General features: G+C 42.2%; 1 protein-coding gene across 8 annotated transcripts in view; it reads left to right on the top strand.

Annotated features, from left to right (window-relative positions):
* Positions 1-17,500, top strand: part of LOC121878166 (zinc finger and BTB domain-containing protein 24-like) — a 94,656-nt gene that overhangs the window by 62,898 nt on the left and 14,258 nt on the right. The window contains exon 3 of one of the 8 annotated variants that reach the window (XR_006091099.1): positions 8,429-8,620. The exons of the other annotated variants lie outside the window; for them this stretch is intronic. The gene's annotated coding sequence lies outside the window, so the exon portion shown is untranslated. Of the gene's footprint in view, positions 1-8,428; positions 8,621-17,500 lie in introns of those variants that run through there. 8 annotated transcript variants of the gene reach the window in all.

The following is a 17,500-nucleotide window of genomic DNA, read 5'->3' as shown; positions in this document are numbered from 1 at the left end:
GATCACCAAATTATAAGAATTCCAGCAATGTAAATTATATTCTGACCGGGTAATTTGTATGAATTTTATGAGCTAAAACAAATATCTTCAGTTAATAAAAAAAAATAATAATTCTTCACAGGGTAACAGGTGGTCGGTTGGTCCCTCCCTCCCCCCCACCCCCCACCAACCGTCCCAAGGAGATGTGTGGGATAACCACTAAATTTTAATAAATAATACCTCAAACTAAAGTTAGGATAATATAATTGACATTGCTGGATTCCTTGTAAGACCAGGAATATTTTGAATATAAATGTCATATATTTTGCACAAAAGATACCATAGTTACCTAGAGAAAAATTTGTATCTAAAAATTGTAAGTTTAAAGCAAAATATATGATGTTTATATTCAAAATGATAACCAAATTATAAGAATTCCAGCAATGTAAATTATATTCTGGCCTGGTAATTTGTATGAATTTTATGAGCTAAAACAGGCAGTCAGGCAGGGTGGCGGGTGGGGCAAATCTACAAATAGCGTCTCGGACACTCACCGCGTATATGTGGAAAAAATCCGCGTTAAGTGAAAGTTCAGCTTTGGCAAGGCACCGCGTATATGCGAAAACGCGTTAAGTGAAACCGCGTTAGGCGGGGTAAAACTGTAGATGCACCGTGGAAAGTGAAAGTCTGGTTCTGGCAAGGTACTGCGTAAATGAGAAATGTAAATGAGAAATCGCGGAAAGTGAAACCATGTAAAGCAGGGTAATACTGTACGTGTGCGTGTGTGTGTGTGTGTGTGTGTGTGTGTGTGTGTGTGTGTGTGTGTGTGTGTGTGTGCAGGGTCCCGCGGAAAGTGAGGAACGCGTAAAGTGAATAACATAACATATGGGATTAATTGAAATAGAGTCTGGGCCGACCCCCAAACTCCACTTTTTGACAACACACAACTTGTTGTAGTAAAAAAAAAATTCTGAACTTTATGATGGTATGAAAAAACAAGTAATATAGAAGAGGTTCGGTTAGGAAAAATAAAGGTTAGGTTAGGAAAACTAAAAGTTATGTGGAACACTTAAGTTAGTAGAAGAGATGGGTCGGCATACGGGGATGGAGGCTGGTTCCGAGGCAGAGGGCAGATTACTGGCCCTCAGGTGAATCACTATTACTAGGTGAATCACCATCACTGTCACTTACAGTTGTCAGGGCTTTCCTGACAAATCCCTCAAAGTCATCTTCACTGTCACTATCACTGGCTTGGGCTGGCTGTGGTGGGTTGCGGGCGAAGAAATCTGTTACGCTTTGCTGACGGCTGGTGTTGATGTTGTCGTGATACACCTTGATGTAGGGCTCTATAGTCTGCAACAGCTGGGTAGTGAAGATTTCATACCTGTTTGCGTCAGGGTCGTCGGAAAGGAGGAGCTTGGCTTTCTCGATACACTCGATGGCACCCCTAACATTACTATGGGATAAGTGTTGTTCTTCTTGGGATGACGCACCACCTGCCTCTTCACTGACGTCGTCATCATCATCATCTACCATCTCCTCGGTAGTCACATCAGGTTCCATTATCACCTCCAGGATGTCGTCGTTGGTGGTCTCGGAGAAGCCTGGAACTGTAACAGTCTGCGCAGCTTCTCTGGCAAGGTCCACTGCTACTGCAACAGTCTGAACCTCACCAGTCACAGATTGACTCCTCCTCTCACCTGGTATTCCATGCAACACATGTCTCCATGCGTGACGAATTGTAGCAATAGACGGCTGATCCCATGACTCCACCAAGAAGTCCACAGCTTTCTTGATGTTAAATACTCTCCAGAATTGTTTGAACAGCATTTTTTGCTGTGCCAACTGTTGATCCTCATCTTCTTCGCTCTTGCTATCGGTGGTGGTGTCACTCAGGTTACGCAACTCTTCCCTGGTGTTGGTGTAGTCGTTCAGGAGTTTGATTTTTTTCGTAGAGAATGCAGCTTTTACATTACAGATTAACTCTTGGTCCTTGGGCTGTAATATAGACGTAGTGTTGGGAGGAATGAAGACCACTTTTATGTTGGGGTGACGATCTAACAGTAGGGGGGAGTGTCCTGGTGCGTTGTCCAGCAGCAACAAAATCTTGAATGGCACATTCTGTCGCTCACTGAATTTCTTTACATTGGGAACAAAACAGTCATCTAACCAGGAGAGGGACAGTGTAGAGAACATCCACGCCTTACGTGCGGTCAGCCAGTGGACATTTAGCTTGGTCATGTCCATGGTTTTGTAGGCGTGCGGCTTGCGTGCTGTGTGGATCACCGATAACTTGAGCTTACTGGTACCGGAGGCATTGGTGGTAAACAGGACGGTGATGCGTTCCTTCTGCATCTTCCGGCCCCGAATTTTGCTGGCATTCTTTACAACGAAGGACTTGGAAGGTAGCTTTTTCCAGAAAAGACCAGATTCGTCCATGTTAAACACCTGGTCGTCACTGTACTGTCCTTCCTCCATAATCTCACGTAAAAACGGAGGAAATTCCCTAGCCGCAGCACGGTCAGCACTCGCTTCTTCACCACCAATGTTTATATTGGTGATCTTGTTCCGGATCTTAAAACTCTGTAACCACCCAGAGGAAGCATTAAAGGGTTTGGGCTCTGTAGTTCCCATCTTTCGTGCCACTGCAATGTACAGTTCACGTGCGTAGTCCTTAACAGAGCGCGTGTCGACCGCCATGTTCCGTCGCGCCTGACGCACCAAGTACCTCACAAGTAATTTTTCTGTCTTGAGAAGCACCTGGTTGTGAAAATACTTGATCATAGAAGCACCTGTAGACTTTGTGATCTTCATGTGCTCCTTTATCTTGGCTGCATCCTTCTTTATTGTTCGAATCGTAGATTCATTCACACCATGCTGGTGCGCCAAATCAACCTGCCTTGTTCCTTCTCCAACTCTTGGATGATGGTATACTTCACCTCGTAGCTTAAGGAACGTCGTGTCTTCTTTGGCTTAGTGCCGCTGGGTCCAGGTAAGGAAAGGTTTCTCTCTGGGGGTGGTGGTCCGGCGGAAGCCATTTTAGAGAACAATGGATGCACGTTTACACGGTCTGGCGTGGAGGGATGAAACTGGCGCGGCTAGGTCAAGGATCGTCTTTCCTCCCTCCTTCCCTCCCTCCCCCGGGTGGACACGTCATAATACTTTAAGCCAATTACAGCTAGCAGCAGAGGGGGGTAGGGATGCATGGCCAATCACAGGTCCGATACGTCATATGACGTCAGTGATAACGCAACAAAGACACACACTGCGCAACCTTACCGCGCGGCTTGCCCAAGCGGAGGGAGGAGGAGGGAGAGGCAAGAGCACAGGCAGGCAGACGGGTGGGGCGAATCTAAAAATAGCGTCGCGCCGGACACTCTCCGCGTAATGGGGTTCACGCACCTCGTAATTTGAGCACGTTTGGTTCTGGCAAGGCACCGCGTAAACGTGGAAACGCGGAATGTGGGACCGCGTAAAGTGAGGGTTGACTGTATATATATATATATATATATATATATATATATATATATATATATATATATATATATATATATATATATATATATATATATATATATATATATATATATATATATATATATATATACACACACAATAGTTCTGTTATTTGTTACTTAAGTTTGTTCCTTGTATTATTTGATTTTAGTCCTTTAAGCCTTTATTTTAATTTAGTGACGTATGATTTAAACTGTTATATCCCCAGGATGTAATTACCACAATCAATAATTCAGCCACCACAACTTTACACCACCAGCCACCATTACCTCACACCACCCTCTACCACACACTCATGTGGCCACCAGACACCACTACCTCATACCTCCCACTGCCACCAACACCACCACATTCCTGTGACTACCAGCCACCACAACTTCATACCACCCACCACCACCACATTCCTGTGACCATGAGCCACCTACTACTACTTTGCTGTCACTTGGAATTGGGTTTGCCAATCATCCAGATACGATACAATGATACGAGTTATTAAGGATGTCACCATCGTTGGTGAGTTTTGAGGTGACTAAAGAGGCCGATACAGGACCAGCAGGGTCGATCACAGAAGTTGCATATGTGGAGGGGCTACATCTAGGGCGGGAGGGGCGGCGGCAGTGTCTTTCCGGCGTTGGCGCTTGTCTGCCTCATTATGCAGTTGGGCTATCTCAAAAGTATTGACACCTTCTTGTGTGGTGCTCCTCCAAGCGTTACAGTGTGTGGAGTATTCGTCTCCCATATGAGGGGGTCGATTTGGCACTTTTTCATGTTTGTCTTAAGACTATCCTTATACCTCTTCAGTTGCCCTTCAGCATTAAGTTTACTATTCGTTAGGTGTCTGTAAAGTAGCTGCTTTGGCAGTCTATTGTCGTCCATGCGGGTAACATGGCCAGTCCGGCGTAGTTGTTCGTGAATAATGGTATCCTCGATGCTCCTACAGTTGGTGTCAGCAAGAATACTGGCATTTGTTCTCTTGTCTTCCCAGCTAACATTGAGCATGGAACGTAGACTACGTTGGTGAAAGTTTTCAAGTGTCTTGATATGCCTCCTGTATGTGACTCATGTCTCGCTGCCATATAGCAGGGTGGGGAGGACCACTGCTCGATATACGTGTAACTTTGTAGATAATTTCAGCTCCCTACAGCTGAAGACACGGTTTCGGAGTCTGCCAAAGGCTTGAGATGCACATCTGATCCGATGCTGAATCTCTTCATCAATATCCGCGGTGGTGGACAGGTGGCGAGCCGAGATACCGAAAGTGGGTAGCATTAGTGAGGGTAGTACCGTTAAGCTGGATGGATGGTGGAGGTGTGGCTGAACCAGGAGTAGGCTGAAAAAGAATCTGAGTCTTACGTACATTCACCTCAAACCCGAAGTGTGCTTGTGCATCTGCGTAGGTGTTCAGGATCTACTGTAGGTCGTGTTCAGTGTGATTGACAAGGGTGAGGTCGTCTGCATACTGAAGTTCAGTAATGGAAGCTGCCGAAACCTTTGTTCTTGCCTAGAGTTGTCTTATGTTGAAAAGTTCCTTCATCTGGTACCGGATGTTCACCCCGCCGGCTAAATTTGCGCTGGCACCAGTAAGGAAGGCAGCCTAGAAAATGGAAAAGAGAGTTGGTCCAGTACGCGCCCTTGTTTAACCCCCTGTTTTGATGGGGAAGAACTCAGACTGGGTGCCATTGTGCAGGACACTGCCGTTCATGCCATCGTGGAGTTGCCTCACAATGGCGATGAATTTTGGTGGGCAGCCAAAACGGCTGAGGGTCCACCAGAGGGCTTCCCTGTTGACCGAGTCGAAGGCCTTGGTTAGGTCGATGAATGCCATGTATAGGTCACGACTCTCTTCTCTGCACTTTTCATGTATCTGGTGGGCAGCAAAGATCATGTCAGTGGTGCCATGTGATGGTCTAAAGCCACACTGAGATTCTGGGAGGAAGTTTTCCGCATCAGGAAGAAGTCTGTTTAGGAGGACTTGGACGATAATCTTGCCAGCTACGGACAGCAGCGAGATCCCGCTGTAGTTGCTACAGTCTGACCGGTCTCCCTTGTTCTTATAAATATTGTCGATGAAGGCGTCGTTAAGAGCTTGGGGTATTTCCTCCTTTTCCCATATATTCTTGAGGAGAGAGTGGAGACGGCTGGTAAGCAGGAATCCTCCTGCTTTATACACCTCAGCTGGGATTCCATTAGGCCCTGATGCTTTGTTATTTTTCATCTGTTTGATGGCAGTAGCTACCTCATCCAGGGATGGAGGATAGCTCTGGTGGGTCAGCTGTGGATGCTAAGGAACCTGCTGGGTAGTCAGGACATCCATATCGATGTTTTGGTTGAGCAGTGAATGGTAGTGCTCTTTCCAGTGCTGAAGGAGGCCTTCATTGCCTTTAATTATGGAGTTACTGTCGGATGAGAGGAGGGGGCGCTGTACCACGAGTGATTGGCCCATAAAATGTTTTAGTGAAGTTGAAAAATTTGCACATCTTGTATTGATTTGCACATTTTGTGTTTCACATGCATCATTTTTAAACTAGTCCTTCTTTAGATTGTGAAGTTCCCGCTAGGCCGCCACTTTCTTCTTGTGGAAGGTATCAGCTTTGGTCCAAGACTGAGGGTTGTTCTGCCAGTCTGTTAAAGCAACACATTTATCATTGATGAGTACATTGACTGCCGGGTCATTTCCATCAAATTAGTCCTGCTGTATTCTTTCAATCTGGCCTAGGGTCTCTCTGCAGGTTTTTGTCATGACAGTGTCGAGATTATCCCATTCGGCACTGGGATTTGCGTTGTTTGCTGTTGGGTTGTTTAACAGCCCAGGTTCGAGCTGCTCTCTGAAAGTATGTGCTGGATCCTCCAGACGCTTAGTGTTAAAACCTCTTCTGGAGGCTTGCTGCCTTCACTGTTTTGGGGCAAAGTGAAGTGAGAGCTTGGCTTTGACGAGCCAGTGTTCAGTGTCGCAGTGGTCCGAGCCCGGCATGGCACAGGTGATCAGGACATCTTGGCGATCTCTTTCTCTGACAATGATGTATTCAATGAGATGCCAGTGTTTGGATCGTGGGTGTTGCCACGAACCCTTGAACTTGTCGGCCTGCCTAAACAGGGTATTGGTGATAGTGATAGCCACTACTACCTTATCCCACCCTCTGCCACCACATTCCCATAACTACCAGCCACTGCTACTTCACACCATCCATCACCACCACCACACACCTGTGACCATCAGCCACCACTACCTCTACCTCACACCACCCTCCACCACCACCACCACCTGCCACTACTATCTCACATGACCCGCACCCACACCAACCTGAAGCCACACCCCCTCCTGGTCCTCTGCACCCGCCTCCTACTCCCCCACTCCCCCTTTCCCCCACCCACGATCATACACTAACTACTGTGGACATAAGAAATAATTATCACTATGTTTTTGACCTTGTGATATTTTTTTTTTTACACGTCCTGTATGAACAGTTTTGTGTGCATGTATCAGAATAAAAGAAATTGAATAAAAATAAGTACATATACTGTACTCAAAATTATGAGTTAAAAAGTAACAACAATGCAACTCAAGGGTTGGCCCAGTAGGAGCAGAGGTAAGGTGATGTAGCGATGGTGGTTGGCGATCTGCCAAGTCCACACACACATGTTCATTATGTTGGGCTTTACTTGGGCCTACTTCACACGAGCGTTACCTCACAACATCTGCATCCACTAACCCCTCCCGCTCTCTCCCTTGCTCTCCCTCCAAAAAGCACACTCTAACTACCGTGAACATATATGTTTATACAGCTCCTCTCCAACTTACGACAGGGTTAGGGACCCAAATCCAGGTCGTAAGTCGAAATGCTTAAATATTACATAGAAAATTTAAAATGGGTGTCTCTTTTTCTTCTCAGCACCACAAAACTCACTTTTAAGCTTGCCGGCCATTTTAAAGTGAATTACAAATGAAAAATTGTCAGTACACAGCGCAATCACTGACGTTGGGACTCGAAAAATGTAATTTAAAAAAATTTTGGTACTACTGAGGCAGGTCGTAAGTCGAGTAGGTCGTAAGTCGGGGAGGAGCTGTATTTATGTTTTTGACCTCGTAGTAATCTCTTTTTTTTCACATTATGTGAACAATTGTGTGCATGTAACAGAATAAGAGAAATTGAGTAATAATGTGTATATCTACTTGAAAAATAACAATGACGCAACTTAAAGGATGGCCCAGCAGGGGTGAGGCTGGCCTTACGTCAGAATATGAAAGCTGCGGCTAGCCCGCCTGGTTTGAAATGTTACTGTAGGGTATTGTAATTTTCCATTTGTAATTAAGTGGGGTATGCTTTGCAAATAATGAATAGGGGTGTTGAAATATCAATTATGGGTAAGAGAGGGTGTGATATTGGGGTTGGGAACAGCAAGGTATTCCTGTACTATATTGTATACAGTATATTACAGTATTTTATAGTTTTTAAAGTATACTGTACACTGTACCCTAGTTAATTCGGATCATTGTATTTCTGATTTTGACTTAATTTGTATGTTTTTTTTTAAATGATTTAAACGATTTGAATTCGGAATGAATCTGAAATAACCGAGCAGTTCCGAAAAGTTTGTTATTATTATAGGAATATATTATGAAATTTATTTAGATAAATTAATTATAGGAATAGAATGTGAATTATATTAACAGACAGTGTACTGCTAAAAATAAAAAAACTACGTTTGGTGTGTAGTAGTCAAGTGAGAGGAGGTGGTCAACTCACCGCCTGCATGGCAGCTCGCGTTCCCTTTATAACAGTATGCAATTTCACCATAATTCCCATTTAATTGAGGTTCATTTGCTGCCGGGTTAATAAAACATATAAAAAAATAATAAATTTTCCCCCCAAATCCCACACTCGACCCCAGATGAGCTATTGCATGTAGTATATTCCCAGTCTCTTGTTTACAGAGTGGTAACAGCTGATTGGTCCCGCTGACCCGCTCTCCCTAATAATGTTTGCCAGTACTCACCATCTCTCAAGCATTGTTGTTGTCACTGCTCAAGAGGGTTGCTGCTTATCACAGGATCTATCTTGAGCACTTAGTAAATAATATTGTAGCATATTTATCAGAACTAAATAAATATTATTGTCGTGTAAAATGCATTTCCATATGTCCTGGTTTATTCGCTGATCAGTTGTCTTAAGTGCAAAAGTGGCCAGATCGAGCCATCATGTATCAATTAATTTTAAAATAGAAATTAGAAATTAAAATTTTATACGACAGTGGTTTAGTAGTGATGTTAATGTGTGTGTGCTGTGTACCGTATTTTACGGCACATAAGAGGCACTTTTCTGTCTGAAAAATGGCTAAAAAATCAGCCTGCGTCCTATATGTGAAGTTGCAGTCTCCCCCAAGCTAATGAATCGCCCCATTGCTGTTTCTAGTAGGCTAAATTCTACCTAACCCTACTCCAGAATTAAAAATAATTATTGTAAATATAAAAGGCCGATCTATAATGTACTAATGACGATAACCTGAGACAATTAACGTCCATAGGGCAGACACCCAACTTCTGAGGTAACTAAGCAGTAACCATTTCTGAACTCTTACAAGCATTACAATCTATTAATGCCATACCTGCCACATTTAATTTTCGATCTACAAATACCTGATGCAAATGAAGATTTACAGATAACTTTCTTTTCACATTTACATCTGTTAACATTGCTGGCGTCATTGTAGCCAGGTTAGACTCATCTCTGTAACCACCAGGCTACTGGGCCAAGCTGTTGTTTTTCAACTCGCATTTTCAGGTAGATAAACGTAACTTTCTTCATTTATTTTTACTCAGTTACATGTACACACCATCCTGCATACATATTGTAAAAAGGTAAAAGAAATATGTCCTAAGGGCAAACACGTAAAGGGAATATACACTTCTTTGCACACAAGTTAGCTGGCTCAGTGAAGGAGCGGTCGGAGGCGAGGCGTGCGGGAGGAGGAACACTACTAGCTAATCATTGCTATGGTGAACCAGGGAGTACAGTATATGCAAATGGCGACTGTGTTAAACTTTGGCTTTTATTTTTAGCTTTGTTAAATTACTGTATTTTCTGTATAACTTATTTATAATTTATTTTTACCGATATAATAATAAATAATTCTTGTCCCTGGTGTAACGAGGATGGCCAGCCGAAGGGCCACCTGGGCGTGAATTTGTTTAAGGTGTAGAAGCTGTCGCCAACACAATAACCACACCCTGAGTTAACGAGCTACATGACCCAGTGTCAAGGAATAGTCCGAGGAGACCGGATTGCTTCCTAACTGCACTGGCTAACCATTACTCTGGAATACGGTCCACAAATCGATTAACATCCAGGTCCCCAATTACTGTTGGGTAGACAGAGGCAAGTGGCGTAAAAAAAAACTTGCCTAGGGATCGAACCCGGGTCCGCTCGCTTGTGAGGCAAGCATGCTGACCATTTCACCACACCCTCCTACACACATATTGTGAAGAAAAAAATAATAATAATATAATTGTCCAAAGGGCAAACACATAAAAGGAATTTATATTTCTTTGCACATGAGTTAGCTGGCTCAGTGGGGAAGTGGGAGGACGGTTGGGTGGTTGGTGGTGGGGGGTAGCATTGCTAGGGAATCGGCAGAGGTAGCATTACCATTGCTATGGTGAACAGGGAGTACAGATGTATATGCAGGTGGCGACTGTGTTAAAACTTTCGTTTGGCCATGTTGTTGTAACTTATTTAATGGTATTATTTTTATTTATTCCTCACATTTACTGGTACTGTAATATTGTTTTAAGAAAACTGTGGTTACAGCAGGAAAATGCACACAAAAGTTTCTTCCTAAATACTCCGTTAAAATGTTTGGTCTGTCTTACACAGCCATGCATCTTAAATGTCATAAATACGGTAAGTGCCTTGTCTTGTCATTTCAACTCCTGTCTCGCCACCTTGCCTTTCGCCTCGTCAGCTCACCTTGCAGTGTTACATTTACTGTATATACAGTATTACTGTATGAATTACTTTATTACTGTACAATATGTACATTTAGAAAATAATTTTGTTTGCACAGTAATTATAAATAGATTATCGTATGTGGCAGTCAAGGCAAGGCGCAAAAACTGAACAGAAATCAAACATATAATCGACCAGAAAAAAGCCACTGATAATGAAACCACATATAAAAGGGAATTATTTCCCATAAGAATTAATAGGAATAGGGTCTAATTAGGACCATCACATTGTAAGTGACACTCACAAAGTTTAATTTGGTATCTTAAGATATATATATATATGCGCCGGTTAACGTCCGACCGAACAACGTCCGATCACATATACGTCCGTGCCCCCCCCCCAAAAAAGTGACGCCTGCTGGACCACCACTCCACGACCCCCTGACGGAGACATGATGATCCTCCCCATACTGGTCAGATATTATGTGTTAAAGGAATATGCTTCCTTACTTAGGCTTTTTTTAAGCATTTGCCTACAGGTGAAATGTTAACCTACATCTATTGAGGATAAAATCTTTCACCTACATATTGACAATAACACAATTGCTGTAATCAGACATATCTAGTTGCCTCAACTGGGGTTGCAATTTCAAATTCTGTGGCATTACTAAAATTAGTAAAGTTTCTGGTGCACTCTAAGATTAAGAGAGAAAACGGAGGACTCAGGGGTCCTGATGTGAGAGAAAACAGACTCTTATGACGGGGGACCAAATAAAAAAGCATAGCTACATGTTTTGTGGACTACAGTATTAAGCGTACCCTTTTCATCACTTTGCAATAAACCTAGCCATGCCTATGTGTGTTTATGATATTTACCATAATATTATTTATATATTTAGTGGGTCTAAATGGTTGTAAAATGGGAAACTTGGGGTTGGGTCTTGGGTAAATGAACCATTTAGAATAAAATCCTATAGGTTCTGTACTTTCGTTATCGGCGGGGTCCCAATTAGGCGTGATAACCAAGGGATGACTGTACTACTGTACTGTATATACTTGTGACACTGGCCAGTTGCGCTGGTGTTATGGTACAGGAGTACCAAGTGACAGCACTAGGATCCCGCTTCCTCTATCAAGGAATAAGCAATTAAAATTTAAATTGAAAAAAAAACATTCAAATAAATTACTATCTTACAAGAATCCCTCCAATGTAAGTTATATTCACCCAGGTCGTTTTAGGTAGAAAATTATAAGAAACTTAGTCACTCTTAAGTAATGATAAATAAACCATGAGCAGGCCTTCAGCGCCAACTGTAAAATCTTATCTCAAATAAATAAACGCCAGACATTTCATCACCTCACCTCCGCCCGCCCCCCTCTTCCCACCACCCTCGTGTTCAAGATAAAAAGATTGAGTGATTTCTTTATGTTTATTTATATATTATCTCAGACTAAAAGTTAGGATAATATAATTTGCATTGCTGCGAAATCCTTGTAAGACCAATTAATTTGAATATAAGTGTCATATATTTTTACTCAAGATATAAAAAATGTATTTCATTGAGTGTACTGTACTGTAGTACATTTTATAAAAAATTTTCAACTGTATTTTGGGTAGATTTACATAAAATTTCTTCATTTATTTTCATCCATTTACATACACACACCATACTAAAAAGCGTAAAAAAGAAATTGAACAAGCTGGAAGCACATGTACTAATTTGATTCTTGGTACTAGAGTATTATGTCTAGTGCGAATTACAACATGTTTATATTCAAATAAATCAGTATTTTACAAGAATCCCAGCTATGTTAATTAGAATTTTCCTAGGTCATATCACTGGCATTTAGAATGAGAAGTTTAGTAGGACTGTTAAATAAACACACAGAGCCTTCTCAAACTTATCACCTCAACCTCCCCCCACCCCTCGCTGGGTGGCTGGCTCGATCGTCCCTCCCTCCCAACCAGGGTTTTAGGCTTACAGTTTTTATCTTATATAATATCTCCAGACTAAAGTTAGGAGATTATAATTTGCATTGCTGGAATCATGCAAGACAGCCAATGATTTGAATATAAGCGATCATATATTTTTGCACAAGAGATAAAGAATTATTGTACATTAGTGAACAGTACTGTGGTACATTTTTATAAAAAGTTTTCAACTGTATTTGGGTAGATTACATAGGTTTCTTCATTTATTTTTCTGTCCATTTACATGCACACACACCATACTAAAAAGAAGCGTAATAGAAATAAATGATGTTAAGCTATAAGCTGGAGTGCACATGTACTAATTTGATTGCAATTACTAAAATTGTTTTGTCTGAGTGCAAATTATAGCATATTTATATTCAAATTAATCAGTATGTTACAAGAATCCCAGCTATGTTAATTATATTCATCAGGTCATTTTCACTGGCTTTTATAAGAAGAAGCTTAGTCACCTAGGGCAGTAAATATACACGTTAGACCTGGGCCTGTGCCAACTGTCAGGCGATATACCTCCCTCCCCGCCCCTCGCTCACTCCCACCCTCTCCCCCATCTGCTTGCGGCGTTGCTGGAACCCTTGTAAAACAGTGAATAATTTTAATATAAGCGTTATGTATTTTGCTGAGATAAAAAATTAATCACCTGTATCATTACAGTAGTGATTTAACAGTAAAGAAAGTGTATATATGCGTATATAGTATTCCCACATACACATAAGTATAAATAAAAAGTTTATGTGATGAGCTCGATAAAACTAGTTTCGACCTTCAATTATGTTCAATAATTGTTAAAATTATAAAAAATTTAATAATAAACTTTTAAAATTATTGAATAGCATAAACTTCTTGATATTTGCTAAAATAGTAAGAATTTAAGCCCTAGAAATGATTCAGTGACCCTAAGTTTACTTGAACACCTCAGTTAACGTAATTTTGATCATTCAAAGGATCTTCAATTGGGTTATGAGTTCTTACGAACCGACCTCAACATGTTTTCGCTTGCACTGATCGGGCAACCAGCTTTAGTATCAGTCCGCAATACAGTCAACCCTCACTTCTGGCGATTACATTCGGCGTTTTCTCGTTACTGCGGTGCCCTGCCAGAACCCAGGATGCTCACATTCGCGGTGGGTGTACCCCTTTACACGGGTGAAGTATAATTTTTTTATTTAGCTCATAAAATAGATACAAATTATCCGGCCAGAATATAATTTACATTGCTGGAATTCTTACAATTTGATGATCATTTTGAATATAAACATCATAGATTTTGCATTAGACATACAAATTTTAGATATAATGTTTACTCTGAGCAAATATGTTATCTTTTGTGCAATATATATGACATTTATATTCAAAATATTCCTGGTCTTACAAGGAATCCAGCAATGTCAATTATATTATCCTAACTTTAGTCTGATTTATTATTTATTACTAAAAAGGTAAACAGTCTGGTATTCCCACACATTCATCTGGAAGAGAGGGTTGGTGGGGAGTGGGAGGGAGGGAGGGACCGGCAACCGACCACCTGGCACCGGGGTGTGAAGAATATATTTTTTTTTTATTAACTGAAGATATTTGTTTTAGCTCATAAAATTCATACAAATTACCCGGCCAGAATATAATTTACATTGCTGGAATTCTTACAATTTGATGATCATTTTGAATATAAACATCATATATTTTGCATTAGACATACAAATTTTAGATATAATGTTTACTCTGAGTAAATATGTTATATTTTGTGCAAAATATATGACATTTATATTCAAAATATTCCTGGTTTTACAAGGAATCCAGCAATGTCAATTATATTATCCTAACTTTAATCTGAGGTATTATTTAATACTAAATGTTAAAATCTAGTTTTTTCACCCAACCTTTCTCTTGAAGGGAGGATTGGTGGGGGGTGGGGGGGAGGGTTGGGACGGACCGACCATCTGGCCCGGTTGGAAGAGGGGGGAGGCAAGGTGGGGTACTTTGATTGACAGATAGTGTCGTGAAGAATATTTTTTTTTTTATTAACTGAAGATATTTGTTTTAGCTCATAAAATTCATACAAATTACCCGGCCAGAATATAATTTACATTGCTGGAATTCTTACAATTTGATGATCATTTTGAATATAAACATCATAGATTTTGCATTAGACATACAAATTTTAGATATAATGTTTACTCTGAGTAAATATGTTATCTTTTGTGCAAAATATATGACATTTGTATTCAAATTATTCCTTTTCTTACAAGGAATCCAGCAATGTCAATTATATTATCCTAACTTTAGTTTGAGGTATTATTTATTACCATACCTGGTTTTCCCTCCAAAATTTCTCAGAGAGGGAAGAGCCAGCGAGTGTAGTGTGAGAAGAGGGGGAGGGAGTTGAGTCCATTATTTGAATGGACATTAACTTGGCGACTGTATTTCTCTTAAGTATTAATTGTGTGCATGTACCATCATAAAATTAAGATGTTCTTTTTACTAGAACATAGGTATTGTGTTGGAAAAAGTGGAGTTTGGGGGTCAGCTGGTCTCTATTTCATTTAATCCCATATGTTATGTTATTCCGAAACCGGAATGCTCACATTCCGCGGTGCGTGTACCCCTCCCGCCTGCTCCCGCCTCCGCAAGCCGCGCGGTAAGGTTTTTTTTTTACGGGGAATAGCCCACCCTGGCACAGGTCATCGACCCACATCGGGGCCTGGGGGCGAAAAAGTAAGAATAAAAAGAAAAAAAAAAAAAAAAAAAAAAAAAGGAAAGGGTTACATTAATCTACACCACGAAGATGCCGGAAAACCAGCTTTTTAAAGAGACAAATTGTATGAGTATAGAAACAAAGAAGAAGGCAGAGCATTCCACAGTTTGGCTGTATGAGGAAAGAAGGATGTACTACAACGGGTTATTCTAGTGTGACCGACATCCACAGAGAATCGGTGGGCACCGCGAGCAAGGCATGCGTTACGAGCCCACGGCCTTGCCGGCGGTACATAGGATGCCAAATCCACCGAACATTGCCCGTTAAAGTACCTGTAAAAGAGGGAGTGAAGCAACATTGTGGAGAAGAGAAAAGGGAAGAAAGATTGTCGACTAAAGGTTGCGCAGTGCATGTCTCTGTTGCGTTATCATTGACATCATATGACGTATCGGACTGTGATTGGCCATGCATCCCTACCTCCCTCCGCTGCTAGCTGTAATTGGTTTAAAGTAATATGATGTGTCCACCCGGGGGAGGGAGGGAGGGAGGAAAGACGACGCTTGACCTAGCCGCGGCAGTTTCATCCCTCCAGGCCACACCGTGTAATCGTGCATCCATTGTTCTGTAAAATGGCTTCCGCCGGACCACAGCCCCCAGAGAGGAACCTTTCCTTACCTGGACCCAGCTGCCCTAAGCCAAAGAAGACACAACGTTCCTGAAGCTACGAAATTAAGTATAAGATCATACAAGAGTTGGAGAAAGGAACAAGACAGGTTGATCTCCCGCGCCAGCATGGTGTTAACGAGTCTACGATCAGGATAATTAAGAAGGATGCAGCCAAGATAAAGGAGCACATGAACATCACAAAGTCTACAGGTGCTTCTATGATCAAGTATTGCCACAACCAGGTGCTTCTCAAGACAGAGAAATTACTTGTGAGCTTCTTGATTCGGCTTTCGTTTATGTGTTTTGTCATTTACGCAGTACTTTGCCAGAAGCGGGATGCTTCACTTACCCGGTAAATGTGGTCATTTACGCGGAGAGCACCTGGCGGTCTTCTCGCGCGGCGCCATTTTTGGATTCAAACCTCCCGCCATATTGGGTAAGCGGCACGAGTAGGTTGCGCAATGTATGTCTTTGTTGCGTTATCGGTGACGTCATATGACATATCGGACTGTGATTGGGCCACGCATCCTTACCTCCCTCCCCGCTAGCTGTGATTGGTTTACTGTAATATGACGTGCCGTTCCGCGGGAGGGATGAAGCCGCTGACCTATCCGCGTCAGTTACTCTCCTCCCAGTCACCCCATGTATACTGTGTTCTATTGTTCGGATAATCTCGCTAACCTCGTAAGAATGGCTTCCAAAGCACCTCCACCACCACAGAAAAACCTTGCATTACCTGGACCCAGCCGCCCTAAGCCAAAGAAGATACGACGTGCCCTAAGTTACGAGGTGAAGTACAAGATAATAGAAGAGTTAGAAAAAGGAACAAGACAGGTTGATCTCGCGCGCCAGCATGGTGTTAACGAATCTACGATCCGGACAATCAAGAAGGATGCAGCCAAGATAAAGGAACACATGAATATCACAAAGCCTGCAGGTGCTTCTCAAGACGGAGAATTTACTTGTGAGCTACTTGATTCATCAAGCACAACGGAACATGGCAGTGGATACGCGGTCGGTTCAAGAGTACGCACGTGAACTGTACGTAGCAGTGGCACGTAAGATGGGAATTGCAGAGCCCAAACCTTTCAATGCTTCCTCTGGGTGGCTGCAAGGGTTTAAGAAGAGGAACAAGATCACCAACATTAACATTGGTGGTGAAGAAGCGAGTGCTGACTGTGTTGCGGCTGGTGATTTTCCTCCGTTCTTACGTGACGTTATGGAGGAAGGACAGTACACCGACGACCAGGTGTTCAACATGGATGAATCCGGTCTGTTTTGGAGAAAGCTACCTTCCAAGACCTTCGTTGTCAAGTCTGCCAGCAAGTGTCGGGGGCGGAAGTTGCAGAAGGAGCGCATCACCGTCCTGTTTACCACCAATGCCTCCGGAACCTGTAAACTCAAGTTATCGGTGATCCACACAGCCCGCAAGTCGAACGCTTACAAGAACATGGATATGACCAAGCTAAATGTCCACTGGCTAACAGCACGTAAGGCGTGGATGTTCACTGCTCTGTCCCTCTCCTGGTTTGACGAATGTTTCGTTCCCAACGTCAAGAAATTCTGCGAGCAACAGAATGTTCCATTCAACATTTTGTTGCTCCTTGACAATGCACCAGGACACACGCCCCTACTGTTGGATCATCACCCCAACGTAAAAGTGGTCTTCCTTTCTCCAGCCGATGGACCAGAAGTAACCTGGTTGACACCG

Source organism: Homarus americanus, unplaced genomic scaffold (assembly GCF_018991925.1).
Source record: "Homarus americanus isolate GMGI-L3 unplaced genomic scaffold, GMGI_Hamer_2.0 scaffold45562, whole genome shotgun sequence".
Lineage (NCBI taxonomy): Eukaryota > Metazoa > Arthropoda > Malacostraca > Decapoda > Nephropidae > Homarus > Homarus americanus.
The sequence above is the reverse complement of the archived record's forward strand: the minus strand, read 5'-3'. Positions and strand labels throughout refer to the sequence as shown.